The sequence below is a fragment of the Arachis hypogaea genome, chromosome 17, assembly GCF_003086295.3.
Source record: "Arachis hypogaea cultivar Tifrunner chromosome 17, arahy.Tifrunner.gnm2.J5K5, whole genome shotgun sequence".
Classification (NCBI taxonomy): domain Eukaryota; kingdom Viridiplantae; phylum Streptophyta; class Magnoliopsida; order Fabales; family Fabaceae; genus Arachis; species Arachis hypogaea.
Window position 1 is genome coordinate 22,351,813 of NC_092052.1, and position 17,512 is coordinate 22,369,324.

The 17,512-nt window shown below is 41.0% G+C and overlaps 1 long non-coding RNA gene across 1 annotated transcript; it reads right to left on the bottom strand.

Moving 5' to 3' along the window:
* Positions 1-1,433: 1,433 nt before the first annotated feature.
* LOC112765994 (uncharacterized) lies at positions 1,434-2,164 on the bottom strand. Its single transcript, XR_003184033.3, has 3 exons — positions 2,054-2,164; positions 1,878-1,980; positions 1,434-1,765 (listed from the first exon to the last, which is right to left on the bottom strand). It is a non-coding gene; the product is annotated as an uncharacterized lncRNA (long non-coding RNA).
* Between the last annotated feature and the right edge of the window lie 15,348 nt (positions 2,165-17,512).

The following is a 17,512-nucleotide window of genomic DNA, read 5'->3' on the forward strand; positions in this document are numbered from 1 at the left end:
TCAACCTGGAGCACGTGGTGGCTAGCCACTGCTACTACCCAGGGAAACTCGTATCTCAGATAGTGGAAGTGCAACATTTACATTTATCAATGATTCAGCATAAACATGCATTCAATCTCATCCATGGATCAACATCCATCTCAGCCATCCGGCTCACGGTTCAGTCCAGAACCAGCCAATACTCATATCATACACAGCCATTCCGGCTCACGGTTCAATCCAGAACCAACCAATATGTATAATCATACATAGCCATTCCGGCTCACAACAAAACAGCACTTCCACCATTCAATCATCATTAAATTCATAAAGTCGGCATTTAAGCCATAAATCATTTTCTCAATTCATTCCACTTTGAAATCGAGTTTCAACTCTTTTCAGTCCTGGCTTTAGAAATCTCATTTCTCAAATCATCTCAGGCTCATAAGCCGAATTTACTCAAAGTGAGTTCCCTTTTTAAAACAAAGCCACTCTCGGCATTCTCCTTCCAAAACTCCCAAAACCATGGCAAGTTAAGGATTTGTTTCACAGTATTCAAAATCATCCATCCAACGATGGGATTTTATACCAAAAGTTTTTCGGCAGAGTCCCAAGTCTTTAGGGAAGGTCATCTTACATCAATTCTTTAAAATTCATTGAAACTCTTAAAATCATAGATTCTCGGTTCAAGTAAATAAAACTGAATTTATTATGAAACTGAACCATACGAAATCACAAGTTCCAACCCGGTCCAAAAATCAACTCATTTGAAACGGAACCGGTTTATTTGAATCAAACCGCTTTTAGATTTCTTTTTGGAACCCATTTTTCCAACTCTTTTAAAATGCCTCAAACTTGATTACTCAATCAAAAATCTAGGTTCCTTTAAAATCACTAAAAAAAACTCCTTTTTATATTGAAATCGATATTATAGCATCATTCTTTCCTTCAGTGATTCAAACGGTAACCATAGTTCAGTTCTAAATAAACCGAACTCAACGTATAAGGTTCATCAAATAAATTAAGCTGGAAAGCATAATTATCCTCTTAATAAATCAAATAGTACAATTTCTCAAATCCAAATCTTTTAAATAACCTTTCAAACAAGACTTAGATTTTATAGAAATTTCGGCAGCACCTCCCCTAAAACTTGGACTTTTGCCACCCGGTTCGGGTCCCAACTAAACCGTTTTCTCATTCCTTTTCAACAGCTCAAACCAGAAATCAATTCAACAGCAAGCTAAATCCAACAGTTGCCTCAGTGGCATATCTCAAGAAAACCATTTCAAAATCAACTCAATATCAACCAATTTAACTCATTTCCAAATCTTTAAAGAATCGGTTCACTAACAAATCATTTATCAAAACCAAATTAATTAAAGTAACCCAGGCTGGATTTCAAGAGTATTCTATCTTTCACATCATCAAATAATTGACTCAATTCAAACCAATCCTCAACGGATTAAACTCATTTCAAATATTTAAAGAATCAACTCCAAACATTACATTTCACAAGCCACACAACAATTCAGCCAAGCCAACATCCATAATCGTTCGAGTCAATCAAATAATACATAAGGCAGATACAATCACTAATTACACCATATCTCACATCAGTACCCATATGTAATAATTCCAACAATAAACTGTAGTTTTTGGAAAGCGCCCCTACCTCAAAACGCAATTCCATAATCCAAGCGCCTCATAAGTTCTTTTCACCTCAACTCAAAATCAAAGGCAGCTTCAAAGCACAGCCCCACACATTTTCGCAGCAGCATAAACAGCTCTAATTTACAACAAGCAACCTCAATTACTAAACTCTAGGAACATTAATAACATATAGGCTTTAATACACGTACGGGACACTAACGTAAGGCTTTCGAAACAGAGATACTCACTAGATTAACGAAACGAAATAGCCGCAACTTCAAATCGACTCGGCAACGGCTCCGTTAATAAATTCTGAATAAGGGCGGCGACCCGAATTTCTGATAATAGCAGCTGTACAACCACGCAGTGTCAATACTCTTTCCGAAATCCAAAAAGGACAGAGACCGCAAATTAAAACCCTTACCCGCATACTTTTCCGGCGACGGCAGGAGTAGCCAGCAGCTCCGGCAGTGGTCCCTAACGTCACAGAACCACTCCTGGCGGTCGGAATCACAGAGATGCAGCTCCCTTCTCCGGCAGCGACACCTGCGGCGGCCTGAACCCCTTTTTGCCGGCGGCAGTTTGAGCTTACCGTCATCAGCAGCAGCGAGCTCGGATGGTGGCAGCGGCGTCCGGGTCAGATTTCAGAACCCAGAAGTGGGAGCAGATTTGGCGGTGGGAGGATGCACGAGCGACGGCGGCGCTCAAGAATTCCGGCGAGGACGCATTCTGCCTCATCGCTCCTCTTCCTCTCGCGTGCAGCAGAAGAATCTTCGGCCAGGGTTTGGTGGTGGCGACACCCTCAGCCGCGGTGACACGCGTCGACAATGGCAGCTCGGCGGCGGTGGGAAGGAGCGGCGAGTCCCTCTCCGCGCGACGCCAACTCCACGCTTTTTCTCTCTCTCCCTCGGTCTTGCGCTCCCCTTTGGTCGCGATGAGGATGAGCAGCAACTGACGGCGAGGCACGGCGGTTGGACAGCGGCGCGAAGCTTCAGCGACAGCGACGCGGATGGCATCCCGCAGTGCTGACAGCGACGACGCGACGGCGGCGGTGGAGCCCAGCACGCCGGCGTGAATCTCCTTCCTCTCCTCCTCTCTTCATCCGCAACTCATCCTCTCTCTCTGGTCCGTTTCTCTTGTTTCCTTCTCCTACTGTTGTTGCACATTGAATTGGAGAAAGGGGAAAATGTGTTGTTTGCTGCTAGGTGAGGAAAGCTATGCGTGTGTATCTGTTTGGGAAGGAGGGGTTGCAGCTGCTGAGGGGAGAAGAAAGATGGTGGCTGCTGGGTATAGGATTAGGGTTTCATTTTTGAAACTTAGGGTTAGGGGCATTTTAGTAATTTCACTTAAAATTGGGAATAATATAGTAATTGAAACCCAAATTAAATCCAACACTATTTGTACATAGAAAATACTATTTGCTCATCAATTTTACAAATTATTTTCAATAAAATGCCCAAATCCAATAACTGCAAATAATATAATTAAATCATTTATTTTCCAAAGCAGCAGTATTAATATTTAAAATATTAATTATTTAATCCAAACCATATAGAAATCTTTATTATTTCACAACTACCAATTTTATAATTTGAATATAGAAAATAATCCAATAATTGCAAAATTGGATAATAATCTCAATTTATTTCAAATTCAATAAATCAAAACTTGCTTTAATTTTCTTTAATAAAGAAATTTCCGAAATTAAGGCTACAGAAATACTGAATTTAAAATTAGCTAATGATAGCCCTTTTTCAAAGGTCTTGGGTCTTACATTCTACCCACCTTATAAAAATTTTCGCCCTCGAAAATTGATACAAAACGAAAGAAATTTCATAACAGTTCACCCTTGAACACATTTAAGGAAGAAGCAAAAATATCTCATCATATAAACATATATACGATTTTCAAATACTTTGATTGTCATATGCATAAGGGTGCAAAGGTAGGAGTGTGATTGCAAAGCAAACGTTACAAGATAGGCTCAACGCACAAGGTCATATGATCTCAAAGCTTTACAAAAACTTGAGGTACCAAATAGGATGCAAATCAAGATGGGCGTTCACAAAGCAATGATGACATGGTTCAAACATGTAAAACATGATGGGGTTAAAACAACGTGCTTAACCTCCGCACACTAATCTCATCTTAATCTCCAAGCTTCAACTTTCCAACCCCATTAAGCACTTTACAATCCTCACATCCAATCATAGGCCAGACAACTGCAAGCCCGTTCGCGAGGAACGAAACACCCAAAATTCATAACGTTGCACACCTACCGCTTCAACTTCCGTATACACATATCACGTCTTAAAGAACTAACGCATCGCGTTACTACGTCTACAAGTCGCACGTGATATCAAAATAATTCTCGAGTCTACTCAGAAGGATACCAGATTTAGAACGGAGAGACAATTGTCAAGGACAATACTCATAGATTTAAGAGAATGTATCCAATTCCCAGATAAACAAGGATGTTCAAGCAATGAAGTTTGCTAGAAATAAATCAATTGACAACTTCAAAGATAACCCTTGGATCAAAGAAATTCAATAGGTCCAATAAGAAGAATCAGCACATTAATTTGAACCAAATTCAAACTGGGTCGAAGAAGTAAGAGGTTTACAGAAAAGAATATCTCAGACCCAAGTCAAACTCACAAAACTCGAGCATAATTAAAATACTTTCGAATACATTGTTCTTAAAAGAATCGAAAACTTCGCAGTTTAAAAGAAAAGTTAAGCAACAAGCCTCGTTCAAGAGAAAAATAAAAGCATAATCGTGGCTTTGCTTTAATTCAATTTCATGTTGAAGTAGATTTTGTAGAGTTCCAAAATCAAATGCACACAACTTTGGCTAAGAGCTAAAATATTTCCTCAAATATTTTAGAAAGATAATTAGATGCACAACTTGACCAAAAGCAGTTCATAAAAACTCGGAAGTAATCAAATGCTTGTTCAAAATTCTCAAAATTTCATATTCAAACAAGCGTATATAATATTCATAACAAGTACGAAAAAGGAAGTTAAACTCTTTTTAAAAAAAGAAACTCCGAAGTAAAAATTCGCTTACAATTTGGTAAAGGAAATAAGTGGTGCATTACAAACGAACCAATTTCCACTAAACAAGGGAGCTTTCCAAAACCTCATTTAAAATAGCGCTTGCCAACTTTGAATTAACTTCGTCAAAATTGAACAATGATTTCAATCTCAATCAAGCAACAGAAAATAAATTCCGTTTAATATTTCTTCAAAGAGAATTCAAAGTTTCCTTTAAAAAGGTTCAAAACAAGACTCCAAAAGTGTTCTTGAAATCACCATCTCAGAAGAACATTCAAGAAGTTTAAGATGTACTAAAAGGAGTCAAGCCTTGCAAGAAAGGATCTTAAATTAAAGTAGTTCAAACAAGATCCACTAAACATGAAACATCAAACAAGTTTCAAATTGATCCAAAAGAATACAAAAGTCATAGAAAAAGACAACTCAATCATTTGTAATTTCTCAATGATAAATCTTTGACTAAAAACTCTTGTAGAGATAATGAGAGAATAAACAATGCACTAATTTGAAACAAATCAAACCGACTCATATAAGAATGAGATTCACAAGAAGGACAAACCAAGATCAATGGTAATGTTCACAAAATGTAAAAGATTAGTCAAAATAAAGTAAAGTATGACATCCATAGGGATGAAAGGTTAAATAGAGAATTTAACCTGTTCATAGGAAGAAAGCTATGAGTCCAACACTTTCAAAAGAACAACCATGGCACAAACCATATAGTATGCTAAATCAAACTCAATACAAAATAAGTTAGGTAAAGCTTATCAAATGAAACTCAACCGGGATAAAAGTGAAAAATCTTTCCTTTCCAAAATTTTGAAAAATATCCAAATACATAATCAAATGAAGATGTCCATTGGAACTATAGTAAAGTTACTAGAAAGTCAACTTGTATTTTAAGTAGGTGCAGTTCTATAAACCAGTAAAAGTACAGTCGAGGTATTAGGAGTAAATAATTGTTAAACTATATAAGAAATCTTCAAAGTTCATATATAGATAAGTATGTATCTAATCAACAGCAATTTTTATAAAAATCTCAAAATTAGCTGTAATCACTGTCAAATAAGAGGAAAACTGAATCAATAAGTTCTCTAAGAATGAACACGGAACCCGGAATTAAAGGTCACAACACATTAAGACAAGTTCAAGACTATATCAAAGAATACTTGAATCAAGAAGAACTCAAACAGAGGAAGACAGATGCATCAAGGATTCTAAACAAGCATATGCAACTGAGGTCAAACAAGAATGCATATGAATAGAGAAATAGAGTGGAAACATCAAATTACTTTTCAAGAGGAGTACCAAACAAGAACTTCAAGTTAGGATATGAAAGAACATGTCGACTCGAACAGAATTCAAGACACACAACTGAATAGCCTCGAGAAAAAGTTTCTAACGTTCCCCCAAAGCCCGCGATTTGCTTTACTCGAAACTCGTATATCATCTATGATAACCCATCAGTGCTTTCATATACATAATTCACTAGTATTAAGCCGGCCAAACTTAATATCATGAATTATGCAACGCAAGACTAACAGCGTTGATCAATAGACTGTCATGTGCATAAAGCTCTAATTCTCGTCTTTCGACAAGACCTAATACATGACAAACGCTCAGAGCATGCAACCGAGGCATAGTCAGTCCATTCCTCAGGCTCTACAGGAAGAACTGCTCTGATACCATAATGTAATACCCTAACTACCAAAGCTCACGCTTCCGGCTGCGTAACTCTGATAGCTCGGACATTACGACGACACTTATACTATTTAATACTAAAATATGAGCCTGTTTAAAACTTTAAACCGCAATACCGCTCCCAAAGATACTTTCGTTCGATAACGTACATCCATAAATACCATACAACTTACAAAAAATCATAAAGAGTACATCCATATATATACATACATATATATAAATAATATTACAAACATAATCCAATACAATTCCTATCCCTCTTACAGATTATATCAAGATAAAGGCGAGGGTACAATAAACCATAACTAAAACAATATAGAGCATCACAACAACAATTAAATAAGCTCTTCGTAACTTCTGCGCCCATATCCTGAAAGGGGAAAAATGTAGGGGGGTGAGAACATCATCCTCGAAAGGGTTCTCAGTAGAGGGTTTTTGGGAATTACTGTAATAGGATACATGAAGATAAACCGTACCAGTGATTAATAACCGTCTTATGCCTCTTTTCAAAAACAACGGTTTACAATAAAAGAGGAATCGGAAATCTTTTCTGAAAGAGGAACAGTTCAATTCTCAAAAACTCAAAAGCCTTTCAAAACGGTTTATCTATGCTGAGCCAAAATAGCCTTTCATATTTTATTCCAAACCAGAAACACAAAACCGAAATCAACCATCGGTCCATCTCAATTCAACCACGGCCCTAGGCCCAAACAATCCAACCAACAACCAATCACCACAATCCAACAGAGTCCCAGATGCAAACACAGGAAGGAAGTTCAAGCACAAACAAACAGTTATTACAAGTAGAACAGTTAGCAATTAATCACATAGGCAAACCAAGTATAATATGCACACCCAAACAATGTCACATAAATGCATATGATGCATGCCTGTCCCTAGTGGCTGATGATATCATCTGTCGGTTATAAAGCCAACCCGACAAGTCCTGGTAGCTAACCATTGGACTGTCCCTCTGTCGTGCATCCCCAACTCGAGTTATACTCATCATAAACTTGATCATAATCATGATCCATATCCATCACCCTCACTGGTGAATATTTATCCATCACCATCACTGGTGAATATTTACGGGGGCGAGCTTGTAAGACCCGGTTAATTAACGGCTAATTAACCCATAAATGAGAATTTATTCTAGAAAGCCAAAAATATTATTTTTATGGCTAAATGTGATAGAGGAGATTGAGACGAGAATTTTGGTACCAATTTTATAGAATTCGGACCAAGATTGGACCGAACGGGCCAAACCGGGCCAACCGGACCCAAAGTGGGCCCTTGGCCCAACTAAACTAAACCAAAACCCTAGTTTTCAGCACTCTCTCTCCTCACAACACTCATATTCATGCTGAAATGGAGTAAGGGAGGGGAAGAACACTCTCTCAAGTTCTATCTCTCACTTGATCTTCAAACCACCATAACTTTTGATCTAGAGCTCCGATTGCCGCTCCGTTTGCGGCCACGCGTTCACCGCGGAGAGCTCTACAAAACCCATACAATCAATCTTGAGGTAAGCCACGTTTTACTGTTCGAAATTCCAGCCCTTGATTTCGAGTTTCATGAGCAAAAATGTTGAGATTTTGGGTTCTTTGATGTTATAGGACCCAACTCTCTTGAAGGAGAAGGTTAATCTTGTCTCCTTGGACCTTGGGTGTGGTAATATTCTCAATCCTAGTGTAATTTATTGTTCTATGATGTTTGGGTATTGAGATGTTGTGTATGGATATGATGATTGTGGCTTAGGTTGTGTATATGTGAATATTGGAGCTTGATTGGTGATTTTTGAAAGCTTGGAAAAGGGTTTTGTGTGATAAAATCTGTTCTTGGAGGTGTTGATATCTTGAGAGCTTGTGGACAAGTGGTTTGGAAGTGCTCCGGTTGAGCGTGGGAAATCGGCTAAGGTATGGTTTCGGTTTCCCGTATCTAATATGTAATGTGGTAGGAAATACTTAGGCTAGAGGCCCTAAGATAGGCATTGAATTGATGATGTTGTTGAATGATTGAGATATATGATGTGATCATATATGTGATTATGAATATTGATGCCTTGATTGTGTGATATATGAGAAAATGCATGTTGTGATATATGCTTGATAGATGATTGAGGTTGAATTGATGGGTGGTACCATGTTGATGGTGAGTATGATGTTGATCATGTATAATGATGGTTGATTGGAAATGGTATTATTGGAAATTGGGATGAGAAAGGATGTATGACATGATATTGTGTTTGTCCTTTAGCCATTTGATTGAGAAGTGTTAAAATGGTTAGATGGTGATTTTGGGAATTTTGGGTAAAGGGTCAATGTGTGAGTTGAGGATGGCTTGTTGTTGATTTTGGTACATTTTGAATGATTTCTAAGAGAAGGGTTGAAATTGGCATGTTTTGATTGATTTTGAAAAGAGTTGAAAGTGGCTTGTTTTGAAAATAGCACTTTGTGGTTTTGTATGAAAACATGGTTTTTGGGCATACTTTGACGGGACATAACTTGGACTACGGATCTCTAATTTGTGCCAAATCTGTTTAGAAATGAAATTGGATCCGGGATGTCCATGCCGTTCGAAGAACGGGTGAAAAACGATTTAAAATGAGGAAGTTATGTCCGTCGGAAGATTGGGGGTTGAATCTGTAAATTCTTCAGCTTTTTAACTTAGAAAATTTTTAGCAGAATGACCCTCCGCGCGTAGGCGCACTTGGCGCGTACGCGCCGTTCTTCGAGAAAACGCCATCCACGCGTACGCGTGGTGTGCGCGGGCGCGTCGATGCGCTGCACTAAATGTCCAGCCATTTTTCCGAGAGTTGTGCCTGAGTTGTGCCAGTTTTGTGCCTGGAACGCAAGAGCACCCACGCGTACGCGTGGCTGACGCTTGCGCGTCGTTTGGCTAGTTTTCAACCCACGCGTTCGCGCGTATGACGCTTGCGCGTCGATGAGTTATAAGGCCATCCACGCGTGCGCGTGGAGTGCGCGTACGCGTGGCCCTGTTTTCATCCCAAAGTTGATTTTTGAGTTTTAAAAGCCAAATTTCATACTTCTAAGCCTCCGATCTCACCACTTATGTCTTAAATCATTATGATATGCCTAGCATGAGAAAAAGGGCTAGTGAATGTGGTAACTTGCGAGTGAAGCAAGGGGAAAAATGAATGATCATTGAGGATCATAGATGATTATGTGAGATACGGAGGATGGCGGTGGAAGTGCTTGTTATGCCATGGGCCGAAGGGCCGTAAATGTTAATGAATTGGCTGGTTATGGATTTAACCGTGAGCCGGATGGCTAGATTATTGCCGTGTTACGGCGGAGCCATGTTTATGGCCAAGTATAAATGCATATATGCTGTTGATTGAATTGTGAATGTTTGCACTTCCACCATTGGAGATGAGGGTTTCCCTGGGTAGTAGCAATGGCTAGCCACCATGTGCTCCAGGTTGAGACTCGAAGCTCTGTTAACCCAATGTCGTAAGTGTGGCCGGGCACTGTGAAAGGCCCGGATGAGCTCGCCCCCGTAAATATTCACCAGTGATGGTGATGGATAAATATTCACCAGTGAGGGTGATGGATATGGATCATGATTATGATCAAGTTTATGATGAGTATAACTCGAGTTGGGGATGCACGACAGAGGGACAGTCCAATGGTTAGCTACCAGGACTTGTCGGGTTGGCTCTATAACCGACAGATGATATCATCAGCCACTAGGGACAGGCATGCATCATGAGCATACTACATGAATTGTTTGAGATTGCCTATTTGACTGCATATTACTTGCTAATTGTCTAAATGCCCTATCTGTTCCTATTTGTAAATTTCTTGTCTGATATAACTGTGTTTGCTATATTATACTCCTGCTTGTGGTTGGGAGGTCTGAAGGAATTGGAAAGGGAAGTATTAGTTAGACTGAAGAATCTTTAGTCAGTTGCCACTTATGGTTTAGCTTGTTTATAAGCTTTGATATTATCTGGAGGAAGTTCCAGGATTGCCTTCGGCTTTCCTCTATTATTATGTATTATATATGTGGAAGCTGTTACCGTACTGGGGACCTCTGGTTCTCACCCATGCGGATTTTGTGGTTTTCAGATGCAGGACGCGAGGCTTCTCGTTGAGGCATGTTGGAGACTTCTGGATTTAGCGAAGATCCTTTGTTCTCGGGACTCTGTTTTGGGTTATATATCTTGTTTAGATACTTTTATCTCCATTAAATAATACAAACTGTGATGACTCCTCTTATAGGAGGTCTTGGAGAATAGGTTTCTGTATTTGTGTCCCTTTGGGTTTTCCTTGGGGTTTTCCTTATTTTATCATATGTATATATTACTATGCTCTGACTGGTTATCTTCGCAGCCGGATTTTGAGTCTTGATATTCCCGTTTTTGACACTCTTTATATATATATATGATCTTGCGTTAGCTTATCCTTGCTCGTTACGTTATCGATCGGAGTGTTGCGCGTTCGAGTTACGATTTTTGTTTACCCCTTTTTCTACAAAGGCTCCTAGTTATAATCAATTATTCATACTACTATACGTACTAAATTTTTGTTTTAGAGGTCGTAATACCTTGCCATCTCTGAATTATGACTTAAGCATAAGACTCTGTATGGTAGGGTGTTACATTATGGTATCAGAGCAGTTCGTTCCGGTAGAGCCTGAGGAATGGACTGACTATGCTTCTGTGCATTCTCTGTATGTGTGTTATGTGCTATTAGTATATCTGCTTGATATAATTGGCATAAACGTTCATGAGCATGCATTTGGGACTTTGAAGCACTAAACTTCCGATATTGAGACTGATCAACTTAATATCGATTGTTTGGTGTGTATAGGAACCAGATGGCGCCTCGTGGACGCGGTAGAGGCCGTGGGAGAGGTTGTACTAATGCTCGTGTGCCGGAGACTAACCCTAATGATCCGGTAAACTTTATGACTGCGTTGGAGAACATGGCTGCTGCTATGCAAGCCACTGCTGAGGCTCTTGGCCAACAGATGAACAACCATGGTAATGACGGAGGTGGAGTTCAGGGTCCGATGACACTGGCGAACTTTTTGAAGGTTAATCCACCGAAGTTCAAGGGAACTACTAGCTCGACTGAAGCCGATACGTGGTTTCAGGCTATGGAACGAGCACTGCAAGCGCAGGTGGTACCTGAAGGACAGCGTGTAGAGTTCGCTACCTATTTGCTCACTGGTGAAGCGTCGCATTGGTGGCAGGGTATCCGACGCCTCCTGCAGCAGGGTGATGATTATATCACCTGGAATGTCTTTCAAGAAGAGTTCTATAAGAAGTACTTTCCGACTTCTGCTAGGACGGCCAAGGAGCTTGAATTGTTGCAGCTGAAGCAGGGTGCTATGTCCGTATCTGAGTATACTAACAAGTTTGAGGAGCTGTTCAGATTCTCTCGTATGTGTCAAGGGACTCCGGTGGAATATGAGGAATGGAAGTGTGTTAAGTACGAAGGAGGACTCCGGAGCGATATTTTCGGTTCGGTGGGGCCAATGGAGATTAGGACTTTCTCCGAGTTGGTGAACAAGTGTAGGGTTGCTGAAGAGTGTGTGAAGAGGGCAGCCGCTGAGAAAGGAAGTCACAAAGGATCATTTCCACAGAACCGAGGGAAGAGCTTTGCACCTAGAGGTCTGTCTTTTAAGAGGGGAGGTTCTTTTAGGAGGCCCAACAACAACTACTCCCAAGGGAAAAGGTTTGGGAAGCAGCCTCAAAATGATCAATCTTGTACTAGGTGTGGAAGTCACCATCCGGGTGTACCATGCAAGGCCGGATGGGGTTTGTGCTACAATTGTGAAAAGGCGGGGCATAAAGCCACAAGTTGTCCGGAGAAGCAGAAGCAAGGTGCTGGGAAAGCACAACAGACTGGTCGGGTGTTCACCACCTCAGCTGTGGGTGCAGAGGGATCTGAGACACTCATTCGAGGTAACTGTGAAATGGCTGGTCAAACTTTAAATGCTTTATTTGATTCGGGAGCATCACATTCATTTATTGCATTTGAGAAAGCCCATGAGTTAGGATTGAAGATCGTAACCTTAGGTTATGACTTAAAAGTGTATAATGCTACCCATGAAGCCATGATAACTAGGCTAGGATGCCCGAAAGTTTCGTTTAGGTTCAAGCAGTGTGATTTTGTCCGTAATTTAATCTGCTTACCGATGATCGGTCTTGATCTTATCTTGAGATTGGACTGGTTATCTGAGAACCATGTCCTGCTTGATTGTTCTACAAAGTCGGTGTACTTTATGCCGGAAGATACAGAAGGGCCGGTCGTGGTAAATAATTATTACTTGAATTCGATGATGGTGAACTGTTCTAGAATCGAATGTCAGGGTATCCTGTTGTTAACCGCTGGTGTTTCGGGTGATGATCAAAGGTTGGATCAGATTCCGGTAGTGTGTGAGTTTCCGGAAGTGTTTCCCGATGATATTGAGGAATTTCCACCTAACCGAGAGGTCGAGTTTGCCATTGAGTTGGTGCCTGGGGCGGGACCAATCTCAAGTGCTCCTTATAGAATGTCACCGTTAGAGATGGCCGAGCTAAAGTCTCAGTTAGAGGAATTTTTGGGTAAGAACTTTATCCGACCAAGTGTTTCCCCGTGGGGTGCTCCAGTGTTACTGGTAAAGAAGAAAGATGGAAGTATGCGGCTCTGTGTGGATTACAGGCAGCTGAACAAGGTCACCATAAAGAATAAGTACCCATTGCCGAGGATTGATGATCTCATGGATCAATTACAAGGAGCTAGGGTTTTCTCTAAGATCGATTTGCGATCCGGTTATCACCAGATAAGGGTGAGGGGTAAGGATATCCCTAAGACCGCTTTTAGGACTCGTTATGGTCATTACGAGTACACTGTGATGTCTTTTGGGTTGACGAACGCTCCTGCAGTGTTTATGGATTACATGAATAGAGTATTCCGTCCGTTTCTGGATAAATTCGTTGTTGTTTTCATTGACGATATACTAATTTACTCCAAGACTGAAGAAGAGCATGCGGAACACTTGCGGACCGTGTTGCAGATTTTAAAGGAGAAGAAACTCTATGCGAAACTGTCTAAGTGTGAGTTTTGGAAGAGTGAGGTAAATTTTTTTGGGTCACGTGGTGAGTAAGAAGGGAATAGCCATAGATCCAACTAAGGTGGAGGCTGTGATGGATTGGAAGCAACCAACCACAGTAACTGAGATAAGGAGTTTTCTGGGCTTAGCTGGCTATTACCAAAGGTTCATCAAAGGCTTTTCGCAATTAGCTTTGCCGTTGACAAAGTTAACTCGCAAAGACACTCTATTTGTTTGGACTCCTGAGTGCGAGGAGAGCTTTCAGGCATTGAAGAAAAAGTTGACCACTGCACCTGTGTTAGTGTTACCTGAGCCGAACGAGCCTTTTGAGGTTTACTGTGATGCCTCACTAAAGGGTCTAGGATGCGTGCTGATGCAGCATCATAATGTGGTGGCGTATGCCTCGCGGCAGTTGAGACCTCACGAAGTTAGTTACCCTACGCACGATTTGGAACTCGCTGCGGTTGTGTTTGACTTGAAGGTGTGGAGACATTATCTCTATGGGGTTAAGTTCCAAGTCTTCTCCGATCACAAGAGCTTGAAATACCTCTTTGATCAGAAAGAGCTTAATATGAGGCAAAGGAGGTGGATGGAATTGTTGAAGGACTACGACTTTGAGTTAAATTACCATCCTGGAAAGGCGAATATAGTGGCGGATGCGTTAAGTCGGAAGTCGTTGTATGCGTCTTGGATGATGCTTCAAGAGGAGAAGTTGCTCAAGGGATTCGAGAGTCTAAAAATTGGTGTTCGAGAAGTATCTGGAACCTTGTGTTTGAGCCGAATAGAAATCTCAAGTGACTTTAAGTCCGAACTCCTAAAGGCTCATGAAAACGATGAAGCGTTATGGAAGGTGTTACCGGCTATTGAGCAAGGAAAACAATGGAGAGTGTCGGAAGAAAAAGATGGGTTATGGAGATTCAAGGGTAGGATCATTGTGCCGGATGTTGGCACTTTGAGGCAAGATATCTTAAAGGAGGCACACAAAAGCGGATTCTCCATTCACCCGGGAAGTACTAAGATGTACCATGATTTAAAGGCGATGTTTTGGTGGTCGGGTATGAAGAATGATGTGGCGGAATATGTTTCAAAGTGCTTAACTTGTCAAAAGGTAAAGATTGAACATCAAAGACCTTTCGGGATGTTGCAACCTTTAGAGGTTCCGCAATGGAAGTGGAAGAGTATTGCAATGGACTTTGTGTCAGGATTGCCAAGGACTAGGACTGGTTTTGATGCTATCTGGGTGATTGTGGACCGACTAACGAAGTCAGCTCACTTTTTGCCCATTCGGATGACTTACACCCTTGAGGATCTAGCTCGGTTATACATAAAGGAGATTGTGAGACTCCATAGTGTACCTGCTACTATAATCTCTGATAGAGATCCTCGTTTCACTTTGAGGTTCTGGGGTGCATTTCAGAAAGCTTTTGGAACCCGATTAAGCTTGAGTACAGCTTACCATCCTCAAACAGATGGTCAATCCGAGAGGACGATCCAAACACTAGAGGATATGTTGAGAGCTTGTGTTTTGGACCAACCGGCGAGTTGGGATCGGTATATGCCGTTAGTGGAGTTTGCATACAATAATAGCTACCATGCGAGCATCGGAATGGCTCCGTATGAGGCATTGTATGGGAGGAAATGTCAATCTCCGCTATGTTGGTATGAAGCTGGAAAGAAAGGCTTGTTGGGGCCAGAAATGATAGCTGAGACCACTGAACAAGTCAAGAAAATCCGAGATAGGATGCTTACGGCGCAGAGTCGCCAAAAGAGTTACGCCGATCAGAGGCGGAAGCCCTTGGAATTTGAGGAAGGAGATCATGTTTTCCTTAAAGTTACTCCGACCACAGGAGTAGGTAGAGCGATTAAAGCAAAGAAGTTGAATCCTCGATACATTGGTCCATTTCAGATCCTGGAGAGGATTGGACCGATGGCGTATCGGGTGGCTCTACCACCTCATCTTTCGAACCTGCATGATGTGTTTCACGTGTCGCAGCTTCGGAAGTACACCCTTGATGCTAACCATGTGTTAGAACCTGAATCGGTTCAGTTAAGGGAAGATTTGTCGCTTCCAATGGCTCTAGTCAGAATTGATGATACTAGTATCAAACGGTTGCGTGGAAAGGAGGTTTCATTAGTCAAAGTGGCTTGGAGTCGAGGCGGTGTTGAGGAACACACTTGGGAACTTGAGTCGGAGATGCGAACGGATTATCCGCACTTATTCTCAGGTAAATGAATTTGAATTTTGTGGGCAAAATTCCCAATTAGGTGGGTAGAATGTAAGACCCGGTTAATTAACGGCTAATTAACCCATAAATGAGAATTTATTCTAGAAAGCCAAAAATATTATTTTTATGGCTAAATGTGATAGAGGAGATTGAGACGAGAATTTTGGTACCAATTTTATAGAATTCGGACCAAGATTGGACCGAACGGGCCAAACCGGGCCAACCGGACCCAAAGTGGGCCCTTGGCCCAACTAAACTAAACCAAAACCCTAGTTTTCAGCACTCTCTCTCCTCACAACACTCATATTCATGCTGAAATGGAGTAAGGGAGGGGAAGAACACTCTCTCAAGTTCTATCTCTCACTTGATCTTCAAACCACCATAACTTTTGATCTAGAGCTCCGATTGCCGCTCCGTTTGCGGCCACGCGTTCACCGCGGAGAGCTCTACAAAACCCATACAATCAATCTTGAGGTAAGCCACGTTTTACTGTTCGAAATTCCAGCCCTTGATTTCGAGTTTCATGAGCAAAAATGTTGAGATTTTGGGTTCTTTGATGTTATAGGACCCAACTCTCTTGAAGGAGAAGGTTAATCTTGTCTCCTTGGACCTTGGGTGTGGTAATATTCTCAATCCTAGTGTAATTTATTGTTCTATGATGTTTGGGTATTGAGATGTTGTGTATGGATATGATGATTGTGGCTTAGGTTGTGTATATGTGAATATTGGAGCTTGATTGGTGATTTTTGAAAGCTTGGAAAAGGGTTTTGTGTGATAAAATCTGTTCTTGGAGGTGTTGATATCTTGAGAGCTTGTGGACAAGTGGTTTGGAAGTGCTCCGGTTGAGCGTGGGAAATCGGCTAAGGTATGGTTTCGGTTTCCCGTATCTAATATGTAATGTGGTAGGAAATACTTAGGCTAGAGGCCCTAAGATAGGCATTGAATTGATGATGTTGTTGAATGATTGAGATATATGATGTGATCATATATGTGATTATGAATATTGATGCCTTGATTGTGTGATATATGAGAAAATGCATGTTGTGATATATGCTTGATAGATGATTGAGGTTGAATTGATGGGTGGTACCATGTTGATGGTGAGTATGATGTTGATCATGTATAATGATGGTTGATTGGAAATGGTATTATTGGAAATTGGGATGAGAAAGGATGTATGACATGATATTGTGTTTGTCCTTTAGCCATTTGATTGAGAAGTGTTAAAATGGTTAGATGGTGATTTTGGGAATTTTGGGTAAAGGGTCAATGTGTGAGTTGAGGATGGCTTGTTGTTGATTTTGGTACATTTTGAATGATTTCTAAGAGAAGGGTTGAAATTGGCATGTTTTGATTGATTTTGAAAAGAGTTGAAAGTGGCTTGTTTTGAAAATAGCACTTTGTGGTTTTGTATGAAAACATGGTTTTTGGGCATACTTTGACGGGACATAACTTGGACTACGGATCTCTAATTTGTGCCAAATCTGTTTAGAAATGAAATTGGATCCGGGATGTCCATGCCGTTCGAAGAACGGGTGAAAAACGATTTAAAATGAGGAAGTTATGTCCGTCGGAAGATTGGGGGTTGAATCTGTAAATTCTTCAGCTTTTTAACTTAGAAAATTTTTAGCAGAATGACCCTCCGCGCGTAGGCGCACTTGGCGCGTACGCGCCGTTCTTCGAGAAAACGCCATCCACGCGTACGCGTGGTGTGCGCGGGCGCGTCGATGCGCTGCACTAAATGTCCAGCCATTTTTCCGAGAGTTGTGCCTGAGTTGTGCCAGTTTTGTGCCTGGAACGCAAGAGCACCCACGCGTACGCGTGGCTGACGCTTG